The 17922-nt window shown below is 41.7% G+C and overlaps 1 protein-coding gene across 1 annotated transcript in view; it reads right to left on the bottom strand.

Moving 5' to 3' along the window:
* Positions 1–10666, bottom strand: part of LOC126161826 (dipeptidyl peptidase 1-like) — a 68520-nt gene extending 57854 nt beyond the window's left edge. The window contains exon 1 of the mRNA XM_049917932.1: positions 10639–10666. The gene's annotated coding sequence lies outside the window, so the exon portion shown is untranslated. The remainder of the gene's footprint in view (positions 1–10638) is intronic.
* Positions 10667–17922: the final 7256 nt, after the last annotated feature.

Here is a 17922-nt window from a genome sequence, read left to right as displayed (position 1 = left end):
CGCAACAGTTGGGCAAACTGGCCCGTATTATCTTATCATTAATTTAGTTATATTTTTTATTTCATTGAAAATATATCGATTTTAATACTTACAGTTTATTTTAATACAAATTTCTGTAACTTTATGACAAAAACTATTATAAAATTGTGTTATCGTAGTTATAATATCAGACTGATAGAAAAATATCTTCACAATTTCTATATCTTCAACCGAAAGCCTGATAGGACCTTTGCAGTACAAACATTCATGAAGAAGCGCTTTCACGTCATTTTTAAAATAAAAGATATGGCTACCGCTTACAACTTGTGCATTGAATCCATTCCTCATCTGGATTCTTGTGCGAATGTTGTTAGGACATCTAAGCCGCACAGCACACTCACCTCAATCTTCTTCATCTTGAAGAACCTTCTCAGAAGTTTCTTTTCTCTTTCTGTCTGTTATTCAAAAACATTTAGCTTGACAAGAGAGCTTTTTTATTGTTTTTTTTTTTTAAAAAAAGGTTTTTACACACTACAACCGTATTCCTCTTTAAATTGTGTTATTTTCTCCCCGTGGAGGATTGAATTCTATGGCTGATAGTCTTTTAGTTGCTTCAGAAACATCGCCTCTTTCGGTTTTCGTTTCATAATTTCGATTGATCCTAAAAACAAAACAGTAGAACGACGATGAGTAAAAGCATGATTGCATTCGAAAGGTTTAACGTTCAGTTGACAAGAGGTATTTAGACGACTACATTCGAAGATACAGGTAGATTTGATACTTGAAAATATATGTCCTTCAGTGTCCAGTAAGTAATAATTTAAAATGTATATTACAGTCATTTTAATTGAACACTTGAATACAAGTTGCAGGTTTTGAAAGAAAAGAAGAAAATAGTATCAAACATCACATAAATATTACCGGTTTAAAATCAGTGCAAGACAAAATTTTCTCGCGTAAAAGTTGCGTTGGATTTGATGTAGTCTTCGATTACTTTGTACGTATTAAAGTTAATAAGATTATTTACTTACAAAATGCAGAGGGACAGGTTGACCATGTGAGCTGACGTGCCCTTATTTAAGTGGGCCACAGCGCCCCATCGCTATGTTGGAATTATGTTAGTTCGTTAGCGAAAAAGTTTCAAACATTTATCGCTGTCTATAGTATCAAAATAATATTTAATCTATGGACTTTAACCATTGTACTCACTTGTTTAGTAAGAGTGCTGTCTTGAAGTAGACAACAAAACATCTTAAGAAAACAAAACTTACTTTCAATATCAAAAAGAGATAAAAATGCATGCCTTTCGTCTCTCGACAATCTACATGCACTGGCGAGTTCGTGGAAAGACAACTATATTGTTGCCATCAATCTCGATGGTAGGTAGCGTATTTTAACGGCAGTTTAAGACCAATTGACCGTCGTACCTTTATGGCTAATGTCCTCGGTCTCCCCAGGTCATATGCCATTGATCCAAAAAGGCGCTAATCACAGGGAGAATTGTTTGGAGAATACGGAGGGTGGGGTAGGTCTTTTCGTTTCAACGTTTCCCAGTATGTTTGACGGGTTTTGCGACATGGAATCGACCACTGTCATGCGCTGAAGCAGCGCTGTATTGTGGCCGTTTATCTTTCAGTGCTCGGCTCAAACGTATCATTGCTATCTATTACGACCTTCTGTGATTATTTCCCTGGGCTTCGGTAGCTTCGAAAATCTTCCCTCTTCCACCACAATGCCAGTCCTCAACATCAAAATCACCATTGTTGAAGTGTTGAAATCGTTCTCTGCGCGTTGTTTCACTGACAGGTGCTCCACCGCAGCTCTTACCCAGCATTTTATGAGCCTGAGTCACAGGTTTCTTCATGTTAAAGCAGAAAATTAAAACTTCCCGCAAATGACGAGAATTGGGTGCGTAAGGTGACAGACTCAATCGAAAATAGCTTTATGATGCAATCCCAAGTCGATTAATAACCTGATCGCGTTATGTTTAAAAATGACTAAGGTCATTGTATGACACTTACGCCCTATCATCAGCACCACCACTTGCCGCTGCTGTCATGTATTGCAAAGCGATGGGAGCAAAGTTGTAGGACTAATAAATACTTTCTATTCTACTAAAAATGATACAAATGGACACATACATCCTAGCGTAGGGTAGAAGGTTAATAAAACAGAGATATCTAGTCAGTGAAACCAAGGCAATCAGTTGTGAAGCACAATGCCGGTCCTCAACATCACAAGTCTGTGACGATGTTAGAGTTCATTTTGCGTTCTCAGCGTCATGTTTGGCGAGTTGACTATCAGAATCTTTACCTGCTCATTGGCTGTTCGCAGCTAATCTTTGAAAAGCAAGTTCGGAAAAGAGTGGCGTGCGTATATTCAGCATTGGCATTCAGGCATATACCTGTAATTTAAAGTCCCACGTATTTAGTGCAATTCAGAGTATACTGTAAGATTTTTTATGTGTCATCAGTCATCTGATTGGTTTGATGCGGCTCGCACGATTTCCTCTTCTGTGCTAACTGACCCATTTATTTCAGAATAGCATTTGCAACCAATGCCCACAGTCATTTGTTGGTTATATTCCAATCTCTGTCTTGCCTACAGTTTTTATATTTTACAGTTCCTTTAAGCAGTGTGGAAGTTGTTCCCTGATGTCTTAGCATATGTCCTGTCATCCTGTCCCTGTTGTCAGTGTTCTCCACGTTTTCTTTCCATTGCTGATACTGCAGATAACCTCCTCATTCCTCACCAGTCCACTTAATTTTCAACATCCTTCTATGAGACATCACGAACGCTACGATTCTCTTCTTTCCTTATGCTCATCAATAACAACTTTACATTCCTGTGCTGCGCACGTACATTCTCAGAAATGTCCTCCTCAAATTAAGGCCGCTGTTTGATACTAGTAGACAGAATTTGAGCATGAATGTCCTCTTTACGTGTGGTAGTGTGCTTTTTATGTCCCACTTGCTTCGACCGTCTCATGTGATTTAGTTTTCAACGTAACCAATTCTTTCACCTCATCTACCACCAATTTAGCTCTTAAGTTTATCGCTCATTTCTTTCCGATACCTCTCAATACTTTCGTCTTTCTTCGGTATACCCTCAATCCATATTCAGTACTAACTACAGCATTCCATTCACTAAGTCCTGTGATTCTTCTTCATTTTCCCTGAGGCTACCCATGTCATCAGGGAATCATATTATTGATATTATTTCACACTGAGATTTAATCCCATTCCTGAACCCTCTTAAGACACCGAAGTGGAAATATGTACCATCGCCATACAGCCATGAGCGATTGAAAACATTTCCCCGAAATTAAAGTCTGATTTTACTTGAAACGTTTTAAAAATGGAGGTGGGCTCCTTCCTCTTCGCTGTGGTGCAAATGGCAGCCATCATTATCCCTGAGGTTGAGTCCAGATGAAACGAGCTTCAAATACGTGTGGTGTTAGTTGGACTCTCTTAGAGGGCGGCATGAGGGAGATGACTTTTGCTTCACATCTAGCACTGTGCTCCCACTCTGGTGGCTTTTTATCTGTTCTATTCCTTTAACAAATTAATACTTTGTGCAGATTCATGTTCTTAAAAAAGTTTAGTATGTTACTTCCTTTTATTAACAAAGTAAGTCTTATCTGTTAGCAATAAACAATAGTTTAAATGATTGGCATAACAACTGAAGATTTGATTTTTGAATTTGCCTCACAACGTTTCCACCAACGGCTTGTTTCGTCTTGGTTTGAGCGAAGCGCATCCTCCCATTTCTGCTTGTTGTGCATAAAAGACACAAATATTTGTGTCTTTTTGGCGGCCCCGATAGATGAATATTGAAACAAACACCGTCCGAACAGGCATTGAAGCCCCAACGGTCCGACCAGCCGTCGTGCCACCCTCAACCGTTAGGCGTCAGCGGGTGCGGATACGGAGGGGCACGTGGTCAGCACATCGGTCTCCCGGCCGTTGTCAGTTTTCGTGACTTCTCAATAAAGTAGCTCCTCAATTGGCCTCACAAGGGCTGAGTGCACCCCGCTTGCCAACAGCACTCAGTAAGCCGGACAGTGACCCATCAAGTGCTACCCAAGCCCTACAGTTCTTAACTTCGGTTATCTTACGGAAAACGGTGTTAACACTGCGTCAAGGTCGCTGTCAGCCGATGGATATTATTTCTCAATATTTCCTGTTGTGCAGTAATATTGAACTCATACAGAGAGTGATAGCCCACAAGTAATTTTAAAAACAATCATTAAGGAGAAACACGTAGTCTGCCATTTGTAGTCAACCATATCTAGCAATATATTAATTGTTGGACAATCAACTACGAAAAAGTTCTGATATACGTTTATTTCGTTCAACCTCAGTTTTCTCAATATGTTAGAGGGCGTTATAATTATTCATTCTCATTATATCACCTTATCTTTCTGCTTAAGGGAAAGTAGAACAATTACCGCAGAAACACCGTCTTGATCGTTCAGACTTTCGAACCAGACTACATATTGCACATTTTTATTGAGTATTCTAGGAATAAATTTAATAATATTGCACAACATTGTTGTGCAATAACACTGACCCCCTAGAAGTTGCTTCAGTGTATCCTACAATAGAAGTAACGTTACATTTTCTCTAGGAAAAACCTGACGATTTACTTCCCAGTCCAAGTTTATGCTCTGTCTCTGATGATTTAGGTGTCGACAGGACGTTGAACTCTAATCTTCCAGTTTTGCACGCATGTTAGGAGCGCCGTGGTGAGCCTGGCATCCTATGTTGTTGGCCGACGTAGTGGGCAGACGCCAGATATGACATTCTGTGGGCGCAACTAGATACAGCATACGATCTCGACATCTTCATATTGAGCGTAATCTAAGAAGGGATCGTCACAGCAGTGAGGTTTAAAGGCCCAACACATTGCTCCTCCTCTCAGCACGACGGAGGTACCACTGCTACAGTGACTTGAGCTCGCCCAGTGAACATGTGTGGGATATGGTTGTTCAGCTACATATTTGTCGCGATTCTCCGTCAGCATCTATCGATGATTCCTGGAATCTCTGTATGGCGGGTATTATCCGTAAACATACGCATCCCCGCTTTGAGCTTTTTCCGCAATATTTAGGGGCACCGATAGTGACTCGTGGGAGTTCCACTTCATGCTAAACTCCGAAAGTCAAAGCGTGGGCAGAGTTCTATAATCTAATTACGTGTGTGTTTACTTCACTCCCACATGTATCCTTCTGTGTGCTGCAATTTTCACAAGCGTTAGTGTAATATGATGTGCACGAAATTTGAGCTACCGAGGCTCAGAGAAAGGAAGATACACTTTTAGATACACCGTAAATGAGCACGTTCGCTACACAGTATTCCACTGTAATTTTTACAGGCAAGAAGTAACTAGAACAGGAAAGTAACTGAATAATGATGTGAACAATTAAACGATTACGAGTTGCTGCCCCATAGGAAAAATTAATATGTGATAAGCAGCCTCCTACAGAGGCACGTGTGATAAGGGCTACAGCGACGAAAGTGGGTGTTACAAAATAGGCAACACTTAACCTCATTGTAATCTCGCAGATAACTGTGTGGTGTTCTTATTAAAGAGCGGGAAATCACCTTCGTCTGAGCAATAGAGGAGAATACTCTGTACTACGCATTATATAACGGTAGACCTTGATACCAAAATGTTCTGATACCATAAGATGACACACTTTGAGATACAGAACAAGACACTGAAATATATTAATGATAGCATTCTTTGTTACTTATTTGTAAGAATTTACGAAAATAGCCTTTTTTACCAGTGACGTACCTTTCAAAAACAGGGAAACTATTACCATTACTGTTCCCTAATAATTTCTGGTTACCTTGCGGATCATAGTTTTGGCAGAATAATCTATAATTTCGTTAGGGGGAATTTTCTATTTCTAAATGAAGAGAATCTATTTGTGGTCGATAGTAGGAGATCTTGGCTAACTGCAGTATGTTTTTGGAGTGAATCGCGTACAGACATAATGTGATATACTGACGATTTTGTTTTTAAGCAATTGAACATATGCACTTTTGCAGTTTATACTTTTTCACACACGTTTTCTCACAATTTATGAAAAAGCTTCTTCGAAGGCCTAAAATATACACGTATTTTCAAGTTGCACGTTTCGTTTACAGATTGTCTCATTGTAGTTTTGTGTTATAAACAGTTCTAGCTCACTATGGCTTAATAAATGTTTTACTACTAATCAAGTGTGTCGATTTTCCACTTCACGTGCACTTACTATACTGTTGGTCAATCAGGTCTTGTTATTTCCCACTAGCTCGGTCTCTGTTGTGGGTGTCTTGAGTACGGTAGATCTCTTTCACTAGGCTAAGATTTTTGGTGTGACTGGCAATTTTAATATCGTGCTTTATATATTTGTGGTGATGATCATAATGTTTTCGCCTTATAGTGCAAGATATACATACTTAATAGGTAATAAAATACATGTTGAGCTGGAATACGCCGGAGTTGTTTCTAATCTACAATGAAGCGCCAAAGAAACTGTTACAGGTTGTGTATTCAAATACAGAGATGTGTAAACAGGCAGAATACGGTGCTGCGATCGGCAACGCCTATATAAAACAAGTGTCTGGCGCAATTGTTAGATCGGTTACTGCTGCTACAGTGGCAGGTTATCAAGATTTAAAAAGTCAGTTTGAACGTGATGTTACAGTCGGCGCACGAGAGATGGGATGCAGCATCTCCGTGGTAGCGATGAAGCGGGGATTTTTCCTTTGCGACCATTTCACGAGTGTACCGTGAATGTTAGTAATCCGGTAAAATATCAAATCTCCGAAATAACTGCGGCCAGAAAAAGATCCTGCAAGAACGGGACCAATGACAACTGAAGAGAATCATTCAACGTGACAGAAGTGCAAGCCTTCCGCAAATTGCTGCAGATTTTAATGCTGGGCCATCAACAAATGTCAGCGTGCGAAGCAGTCAACGAAACATAATCGATACGGGCCTTTGGAGCTGAAGGCCCACTTTTGTACCCTTGATGACTGCACGAAACAACATTGACATCGGACTGTTGATGGCTGTTGTTGCCTGGTCTCGTTTCAAATTGTATCGAGCAGATGGGTGTGTGTACGGCTATGGAGACAACCTCATAAATCCACGGACACTGCATGCCAGCAGGACACTGTTAAAGCTGGTGGAGGCTCTGTAATGGTGCGGGGTGCGTGCAGTTGGAGTGATATGGGACCTCTGATACGTCTAGATGTGACTCCGGCAGGTGAAATGTACGTAAGCATCCGGTCTGATCACGTGCATCCATTCATGTCTATTGTATGTTCCGACGGACTTGGGCAATTCCACCAGGACAATGCGGCACCCCACACGTCCAGAATTACTACAGCGTGGCTCCAGAACTCTCTTCTGAGTTTAAAAACTTCCGCTGGACACCAGACTCCCCACACATGAACATTATTGAGCATATTTGGGATGCCTTGCAACGTGCTGTTCAGTAGAGATCTCCATCCCTCGTACTCTTACGGATTTCTTAACAGCTCTGCATGATTCATAGTGTCAGATCCCTCCACTACTACGTCATACATTTGTCGAGTCAATGCCATGTCCTGTTGTGGCACTTCTGCGTGCTCGCGTGGGCCCTACGTGATATTAGGTAGGTGTACCAGTTTCTGTCGCTCTTCAGTGTAAATATAAAGTGTCAAGTTTTAAATGAAATGTGAAGCAAGCAGTACGTTTCTTAATAAATTAAAGCAACACCGGATTGGGAAAACTGCATTTATTCAGTCACGCATAGACGCAAGCTCAAAATCGTGACTATAGCATTACAAGTCCGAGCTCTTCGTCATGCGGTAGCGTTCTTGCTTCCCGAGCACGGGTCCCGGGTTCGATTCCTGACGGGGTCAGGGATTTTCACCTGCCCCGAGATGACTGGGTGTTGTTGTGTCGTCTTCATCATCATCATTCATCCCCATTACGGTCGGAGGAAGGCAACGGCACATCGCCTCCATTAGGACCTTGCCTAGTAGGGCGGTGCGTGTCTCCCGCATCGTTCCCCTACGCTATGTCAAGAAGCATGGGACTTCATTTCCACTCCATAACACTACGAACAATTAAGACTAGATAGGCAGGCAAAGTTAGAGGTGTACAATGCAAATCGTAAACGAACGTTGACCACAGCGTTCAAGTAAAGAGAGAAGAACAAATTGCACTTGAAAGTAAATGTTTGTAGCCTCAAGATATTTAGCTGCTTTACGTCTGGTTAGCGTAAACTACATTTTAGTGTGCCCACTTGCTTTTCAGAAGACGTGCCGGAACCTCTGAAGCCCATACTATTCTCACTTTGACAGATGTAGCTCGTTGTCTAAGCTCTTTTATCCACATAACGCGACCTAGTGTTTGGAAGGTGGTGCTCAATCTAGACACAGGCTATCGTTCAGCAGTTCTGATCGTTTACATGTCATTTACTACCTAGAATGTTCGATAAATTAAAAATAATTTACATGTTCATCCACGACGTTGCATGGAATTATCAAAACTAGTACAATAAACTTACATGAAGCACAAATCACTAGACCGTATGTTTAGTCACTGGAATGGATACAAAGAAATATGAAGAAACAATAAGGAACAGTAACTGATCATGATTATAGCACATTCTGCATCTCCAGTAGAATCTTTTCGGTTTACAAGCCTTGACACTTCGAACTCACGTGGTTTGCGAACCGAAAAGAATTCAATGAAGCATGCCGTCGTGAAATATTCCGAGTACACACATTCTGCATGTACTTCTACAGTTCGCTTGACACTTTAGTGTGTGTGGTGGAACGTGCATAGAGCGTCAACATATCGGTCGGCCATGCTATACCGCAGCAATGCGTCGTACGGAACGATCGTTGTGTGTACCTCTCTACATGAGCTCAAAAATCTGCAGTTTTATCGTAGTAGCAGTTACGGGTTTTCTGTGTGAGTAGTGCTGATATGTTGGACTTCTCTGAAAGACAGTTTCTCTGAATGTTTCATAGATACCAATCGTGTTATTCATAACGTCACTGCTTTAGCAAAAACCGTCGAATATAACTGTATATACGAAAGACAAGGTGAATTCACTTTGTATAGCGGGCAGCTATACACAACTTCTGCAAATCGACTGCAAATGGGAAAATGGTAACTGTACTGGACTTGGATTCGCAGTGTTTGGAACGACAGAATTAATGCTATTAAATTAGTTCCGCTCACAAAGTGTTAGGAATGATGATTCATGCGAACTTCCCGGACAACGAAATTAATTTTCTTAGGTGTGATCCGCGTTTTTCAAACAAAATCATTGATGAAGCTAATAAGATGAATGAATGGCAAAGTTATCAAACAGCGCGCGCTCACACACACACACACAAACACAAAATATATGGAGGAGATAATTTTATTCCTTGCTTCGTAGTCCTACAATTCGTAGCTGGTCAGACTTCACTGATCAAAAGGTGTATCTCTGAATAAATCTTTTTCTTTGAATGTTCTGTTTCTCTATTGTTCACCGCATTTCCATGTAATCCCACAATTACGGTACACAAGAAAGGAACAGACGAGAGAATTGTAATTATTCTTCTGGGAAGGCAAGTTATATATCTTAGGAATCCTTCTTAAAGGCTAATAAGACATTAGTTCACAGAGACTTACGTTCAAATGCGACTAGGAAAGAGGATCTCTAATGAATTTCAACTTTTGACGATGATGTTTATATGTGATTACTGCGGGTGTTAATGCCTAAAACTAACCTGTTGTAATTTACCTTACTTAAGGTGGATTTACGCCCTTACCTGTCTCACTTAGAATATTAGGAACGCTATCCTCTCTTTGCTAATCAAATGTGAACAAAGAAAGTCCATGTGAATTAATTTCTTATCAGCCCTTAAGAAGAACTGGTCTGTGTTTACAGGCGATTTTTTATTCATCTTAATAAAATAACCAAACAAAATACGAAAAATAGGGAAATTGAAACGTTTCATATATTTGAATTAGTTTTTTAGTAAAAGAAAATAAATAAATCAACGAACTGAAGAGGTTGCAACTCAAAGTGTTTTTCTTCCAACCAAAACGGAGTCAGTTTCCTCCTGCAATAGTAAACTGGCTGTGGCTGCACCTCAGAAAGTCACAACTTAATTGTGAAGCATGTCAGATTCATTTGTTGTTTTTGTCATAAAATGGTTCAAATGGCTCTGAGCACTATGGGACTCAACATCTTAGGTCATAAGTCCCCTAGAACTTAGAACTACTTAAACCTAACTAACCTAAGGACATCACACACACACCCATGCCCGAGGCAGGATTCGAACCTGCGACTGTAGCAGTCCCGCAGTTCCGGACTGCAGCGCCAGAACCGCTAGACCACCGCGGCCGGCTTTTTGTTATAACGAGTTCCAAACTAACCTAATCTAACCTAACCTAACCTAACCTAACCTAACTCTTTCATACTATTAGCCAACAGACAGTATGTCAACAAGTGCTGTTGTTTGTCATTCCATCGCTAAAAGCGTACTTTACTGAATGATTGTCAAGTGCACTGTATTACGGCGTACAAGCAAGCAAGCAGCTTAACAGGTTACGAATCTGTGCTTTCAACTTCAAATTATGCAATTATGGTAGCTGCGCCTGGCCACTCACCTGTTAACTGTTCGACCCCGAATTTTCCACAGAGGTAACGAGACTCTGCTTTATATCTGAGATCTAGAGCGATTAAATACTCAAGTGTGATTATCTAGGTAGCTTGAGATATCAGATAAGCAACAGTTCATTAGAATTTATCTTTTCTCAACGGTGACCAATACAATCAAATGACATGCTTGATTGATTGTCAGGTAGATTCCGCTGTTGCGCCACAACTGTGCTACTCTGTAAAGGATAATATTTTGACAACGACACGTCATTTTCCATCAGTGGCTGCAATTACAAAATACTTTTCTGGTCGTGCTACTCTGTAAAGGATAATATTTTGAAAACGACACGTCATTTTCCATCAGTGGCTGCAATTACAAAATACTTTTCTGGTCGTATTACTGAATAGTGATATTAACTGGACGTAATCCTACAAAATATTCGCGGCAAGCCACCAACGACTCGGTATAAATATTTACTTCCGTAAAGAGAAAGTTAAAGGGAAAAAAAAGAAGAAAGAAACTAAGGTGCGATTTTCCCTTACAGTACTTGAGTTTTTAATTTTCTAATTTTCGCAGGTCGGTGTGGCCGAACGGTTCTAGGCGCTTCAGTCTGGAACCGCGCGACCGCTACGGTCGCAGGTTCGAATCCTGCCTCGGGCATGGATGTGGGTGATGTCCTTAGGTTAGTTCGGTTTAAGTAGTTCAAGTTCTAGGGGACTGATGACCTCAGATGCTAAGTCCCATAGTGCTCAGAGCCGTTTGAACCATCTAATTTTAAGAACATGAGTGCGCCATAGTTTCTCCTATGGAACGAGAAGGATTACAACAAAAGTGGTAAACAGAAGAATAAATCGTTCGAAAGAAACACACTGTGATTTTTGTGAACAGTTATATCAAATAAACAGCAAGTATTACTCGCGATATCGCATATCGCCGTATCAGTATATACAGTAAGACGTTTTCTTGCATTCTAGTGTGACACAAGAATTTAATAGCAGCCACCAACACTCAAAACGAACGTACATTTACGTAAAGGCAAAGTTAAGAAGAAAACAAAGAAACCAACAAATACCTTGTGTCTATGTGAATATCATCATCCACTTCTTATTTCAACACAATAAATGTTGTCCATCAGGGTCGCAATTACTCATTTTACGATTACTGGTATAAGTTTATTTAACAGAGCATTAGTCAGGTCTAGCACCGCTACAGTCGAAGAAATGCGCATCGAATTTTCTCAAGACATAACAAGTAATGCAAATGCTCTCACGTTATGAGGTCCCCGTGGTAGCAGCCCTCACATAGTCTGTAGATAGAAATAAATCGAATGCTTATTGTGGTGTCTTAGTTATACATTCAGGTTCAGTTCTCCTATTTATACGGTCCAATCACATTAATGTGACGACCACATATGTTCAACATCAGCGTGCAATAACTAATTACAGGCGGCAGATGGCAGCACGAGCAGTGCATCTACATCTACATCTACATCTACATAGTTACTCTGCAATTCACACTTAAGTGCCTGGCAGAGGGTTCATCGAGCCATTTTCATACTACCTCTCTACTATTCCAGTCTCGAAACGCGCATGGGAAAAAGGAACAACTAAATCTTTCCGTTCGAGCTCTGATGTCTCTTATTTTATTATGATGATCACTTCTCCCTACGTAGATGGGTGTCGACAAAGTATTTTCGCATTTGGAAGAGAAAGTTGGTGATTGAAATTTCGTAAATAGATCTCCCCGCAAAGAAAACCGCCTTTGTTTCAGTGACTGCCACCCCAACTCGTGTATCATGTCAGTCAGTCTCTCACCCCTATTGCGCGATAACACGAAACGAGCTGCCCTTCTTTGCAATTTTTCGATGTCCTCCGTAAGGATCCCACACTGCGCAGCAATATTCCAGCAGAGGACGGACAGTCTGTCTCTTTAGTGCGTTTGTCGAATCTTCTGAGTGTTCTGCCAACGAAGCACAGTCTTTGTTTCGCGTTCCCCACAATATTATATATGTGGTATTTCCAATTTAAGTTGCTCATAATTGTAATTCCTACGTATTTAGTCGAATTGACAGCCCTTGGATTTGTGCGATTTATCGTATACCCAAAATGTATCGGATTTCTTTTAGTACCCATGTGGATAACCTCGCTTTTTTCTTTGTTTAGTGCCAATTGCCACTTTTTGCACCATATAGAAATTCTCTATAGATCATTTTGTAATTGGAATTGATCGTCTGATGACTTTACAAGACGGTAAATTACAGCGTCATCTAAGGGGGCTGCTCAGATTATCACCTAGATCATTTATGTAAATCAGGAACAGCAGAGGTCACACTGGACTCGCATTCGTGAGGACGACGGTTCAATCCCGTCTCCGGTCATCCTGATTTAGGTTTTCAATGATTTCCCTAAATTGCTTCAGGCAAATGCCGGGATGGTTCCTTTGAAAGGGCACGGCCGATTTCCTTCCCCATCCTTCCCTCACCCGAGCTTGCGCTCCGTCTCTAATGACCTCGTTGTCGACGGGACGTTAAACACCAATCTCCTCCTCCTCCTCCTCCAGCAGAGGTCCTATGACACTACCTTGCGGAAGGCCAGGTATCACTTTTGTTCTACTCGATGATTTACCGTCTATCACTAGGAATTGTGACCTCTCTGAGTGGAAATCACGAATCCAGTCACACAATTGAGACGATACTCCATATACACGCAATTTGATTAATAGTCGCTTGTGAGGAGCGGTATCAAAAGCCTTCTGGAAATCTAGGAATATGAAATCGATCTGAGATCCCTTGTCGACAGGAGGGTATAGAAAGCGTGTCGGGGAACACGGAAAACAGTGCAGGTGATTGTCGTCATGCGAAGACGGAACGATTGCTCATTAGCTTTCAGGCCAAGGGTGAAAGCATGTGCGGCTAAATTTTTAAAATGGTCTCGAGCTGGCGTGTTTAAAGTGTACCATGCATGGGAAAATGGCTCTATCTAAAACAAGCGCTGAGGCAACTGTGGTGCGCCACACTCTATAGATGACAGGGGTGAACGACGACTGCGGAGATGTGTAAAGGCGAAAAAATGTCCAACCAAAGGTGCCAACAGTGTCTTCTCAATGACGCTTAGCGAACGTTGCACCATATGCGCCTCCGCAGCAGGCGCCTAGTTCGTGCACGCACTCGTAACTGCTGTTTATCGGCGACGAAGGCTGGAACTTGCACACCAATACCGCAACTGGACGTTCACTGAATGACAGCAGATTGCCTTTTCAGGTGAATCACGTTTTGTGCTCCACCAGACAGATACCCGTTGGCGTATACGGCCTATCAACAATTATCGGTAGGGTAGAGGCCCGAAGAAGGAGCATTATGGTTTGGGAAATGTTTTCGTGACGTTTCCTGGGTGGTTCCGTCATTGTGGATGGTACAGTGGGTCATCACAAGTACGCATCTGTCTTTGGGGACCATGTCCACCCCTACGTGTATTTTGTTCTTCCTCGGAGCAACGATGTCTACTAGCCGAACAATGCAACGTCCCACACAGCTGCAGTGTACGTGTGTGGTTCGAAGGGCACCAGGATGATTTTACTGTACTCCTCTGTCCACCAAACTCCCCAGATTTAAACCCAATGAAGGATCTGTGGAAACACTTGGATCGGACTGTTCGTGCCTTCGATTCTCAACCGAGAAAGTTGGGACTGTTCGCCATGGCACTGGAGCCGACATGGCTGTACGTCTCTGTCGATACCTTCAGAAACTCACTGACTGTCTTCCTGCACGTCCGCGCTGCAAATGATGGTTACTCAGGCTTTTGACAGGTGGTCACATTAATGTGACTGCACCGTGTACATTACATATATTTGGGATTCTGGACGTCTAACGCAGAGTCAAAAGTGCCGCATCGAAATACACACACCAAGAGGACCAGAAACTCTGCTACACTTTCAGCTCATTGCCCAAACCGTCGATATTTATTTTTGCACGAAGGTTATATCTTCCATCATTGTCCCTACGAAGCTTTTGTGTGACAGTAGTGTTGCTTCGTGTGTGGTGTGACTAGCCTTTTCCGTGGATTTTTTTAAGCTAAACAGTTAGTTACTTTTAGTCCGCTATCTTAAAACGTGTTGATATTCAAACAAACACAACAGGAATACTCTTTTAATACACAGGTCGATTAAGTTTTTCGCGTCAAATATTTCCAAAACCATTTAAGACATCATAATTTTGTTTTCACCGAGATGAATAGTCGTAAATCCCACACTAAACGACGTACAGTCTCATTTAGTGGCTATATTAATTACTATATTAATTATTAAATTACTATATTAATTATGACACACGGTTTTCCGAAGTTCCGTCACCAAAGAAGACGAAGTAAATATTCCTGAATTCCAATTAAGAACAACTGCCAAGATGAGAAACATACACTATGTGATCAAAATTATACTGACACAGCCAAAAACATACGTCTTTCATATTAGATGCATTGCGCTGCCACCTGCTGCCAGGTATTACATATCAGCGACCTCGGCAGTCATTAGACATCGTGAGACAGCAGAATGGGGCGTTCCGCGGAACTCACGGACTTCGAACGTGGTGAGGTGATTGGGTGACACTTGTGTCATACGTCTGTACGTGAAATTTCCACACTCCTAAACATCCCTATGTCCACTATTTCCGATATGACAGCGAAGTGGAAACGTGAAGGGACACTTACAGCACAAAAGCGTACAGGCCGAGAGGGACCGTAGACAATTGAAGAGGGTCGTAACATGTAATAGGCAGACATCTATCCAGAACATCAGATAGGAATTCCATCCTGCATCAGGATCCACTGCAAGGAAATGACAGTTATGTGGCAGATGAGAAAACTTGGACTTCATGGTCGAGCGGCTGTTCATAAGCCACTCATCACGTCGGTAAATGCCAAAAGACGCCTCGCTTGGTGTAAGTAGCATAAACATTGGGCGATTGAACAGAGGAAAAATGTTGTGTGGAAGAACTACTGACGGTACACAATGTGGCGATCCGATGGCAGGGTGTGGGTATGGTGAATTCCCGGTGAACGTCATCTGCCAGCTTGTCTAGTGCCAACAGTAAAATTCGGAGGCAGTGGTGTTATGGTGTCGTCGTGTTTTTCGTGGAGGGGCTTGCAGCTATTGTTGTTTTGCGTGGCACTATCACTAAAGACTGGAAAATTGCTCGGGTCACACCAATACCCAAAAAGGGAAGAAGGAGTAATCCGCTGAACTACAGGCCCATATGACTAACATCCAACTGCTGCAGGGTTATGCAACATATACTGTGTTCGAAAGTTATGAATGATTTATTGACACATAGTCAGCACGGATTCAGGAAATATCGTTCTTATGAAACACAAATAGCTCTTTATACTCATGAAGTAATGAGTGCCATCGACAGGGGACGTCAAATTGATTATTTATTTTTAGATTTCCAGAAGCCTTTCGACACCGTTCCTCACAAGCGTCTTCTAACCAAACTGCGTGGCTATGGAATATCGTCTCAGTAGTGCGACTGGATTCGTGATTTCCTGTCAGAAAGGTCACAGTTCGTAGTAATAGACGGAAAGTCATCGAGTAAAACTAAAGTAATACCCGGCATTCCCCAAGGAAGTGTTACAGGCCCTCCATTGTTCCTGATCTATATTAAGGACATATGAGACAATCTCAGTAGCCGTCTTAGATTGTTTGCAGATCATGCTCTCATTTACCATTTTGTAAAGTCATCAGATGACCAAAACGAATTTCAAAATGTTTTAGAGAAGATATCTGTATAGCGCGAAAAGTGGCAATTGACTATGAATAAAGAAAAGTGTAAAGTTATTCACCTGAGTACTAAAATAAATCCGCTGAATTTCGATTACGCGATAAGTCACACAAATCTGAGGGCTGCAAATTCAACTAAATACTTAGGGGTTACAACTACAAATAACCTAAATTGGAACGATCACATAGATAATGTTGTGGGTAGAGCAAACCAAAGATTACGATTCATTGGGAGAACACTTAAAAGGTGCAACAGGTCTACTAAAGAAACTACTTACACCACTCTTGTCCACCCTATTCTGGAGTACTGCTGTGCAGTGTGGGATCCGCATCAGATGGAACTGACGGATGAAATCGAAAAAGTTCAAAGAAGGGTAGCTCGTTTTATATTATTGGGGAGATAGTGCCCCAGACATGATACGTGAGTTGGAGTGGCAACTATTAAAATAAAGGCGTTTTTCGTTGCGACGGGATCTTCTCAGGAAATTTCAATCACTGGTTTTCTTCTCCCGTTAAGAAATCATTCTTTTAGCACCCACCTACATAGGGAGAAATGATCATCACGACAAAATAAGAGAAATCAGGCCTCGCAGAGAAAAATTTAAGTGGTCGTTTTCCCCGCAAGCCGTTCGAAAGTGGAACGGTAGAGAGACAACTTGAAGGTGGTTCATTGAACCCTCTGCCAGGCACTTTATTGTGAATAGCACAGTAATCACGTAGATGTCGATGTGAATTGGTATTAACTTCGCTTTTTCGAATGGAACTACAGTAATTTCTGCTGCCAGTGTTGCAGTTCTAAGCGAGAAGAATTTAACTGCTTTCTCTTTCCAAAATACTGTTAGTAGTTTTGGAGGACTTAGGGTATTTAGAATTTACGATTTACCAGTTTTGGACATGAAATCTATTGCGATCTTATATGGAAGTGCTCGATTTTATACTCAAACTAGCCGAGTACCCGTCGTAGCCCGGGTATGTATTTATTCTAATCTTCTATTAGTCCATCTCCTCCTTGTCGCTCTCTCTGTCTACCTCCACCAGCCTCGCTCTCTGTCCACTTCCTCTACCCCTACACTCTCCATCCGTCTCCTCCTGCCTCTATCTCTGCACATCTCTTCCAGTCTCTCTCTATTTCAGTATCTTCCTCCTCTCCCTGTCCTTTTGCTCCTTTTCGCTCTGTCCATCTCCTCCCCCTCTAATTCCATCTCCGCCACCCGCCCTTTTTGTGAATCAATCTCCTAGTGCCCCCTCTCTATCCATCTCTTCCTCCCCTTCTCTCTCTGTCCATTTCCTCATCTCCCCTCTCCCTGTTCATCTCCTTCGATTTCCTTTCTGTATCATCCTCTCCCCTCTCTCTGTCTATCTCCTCCTCTGCATTTTCTCCTCCCCTCTTTATGTTCATCTCCTTCTGCCCCATCTCTCTGCCTAACTCTTCCTCCCCCAGCCTCTGTCCATGTCCTCCTCTTTACTTTCTCTGTCCATCTCCTTATCTTCCCTTTCTCTATCCATTTGTGTAGTGTCA

This window comes from Schistocerca cancellata, chromosome 1 (genome assembly GCF_023864275.1).
Source record: "Schistocerca cancellata isolate TAMUIC-IGC-003103 chromosome 1, iqSchCanc2.1, whole genome shotgun sequence".
NCBI classification, from domain to species: domain Eukaryota; kingdom Metazoa; phylum Arthropoda; class Insecta; order Orthoptera; family Acrididae; genus Schistocerca; species Schistocerca cancellata.
The sequence above is the reverse complement of the archived record's forward strand: the minus strand, read 5'-3'. Positions and strand labels throughout refer to the sequence as shown.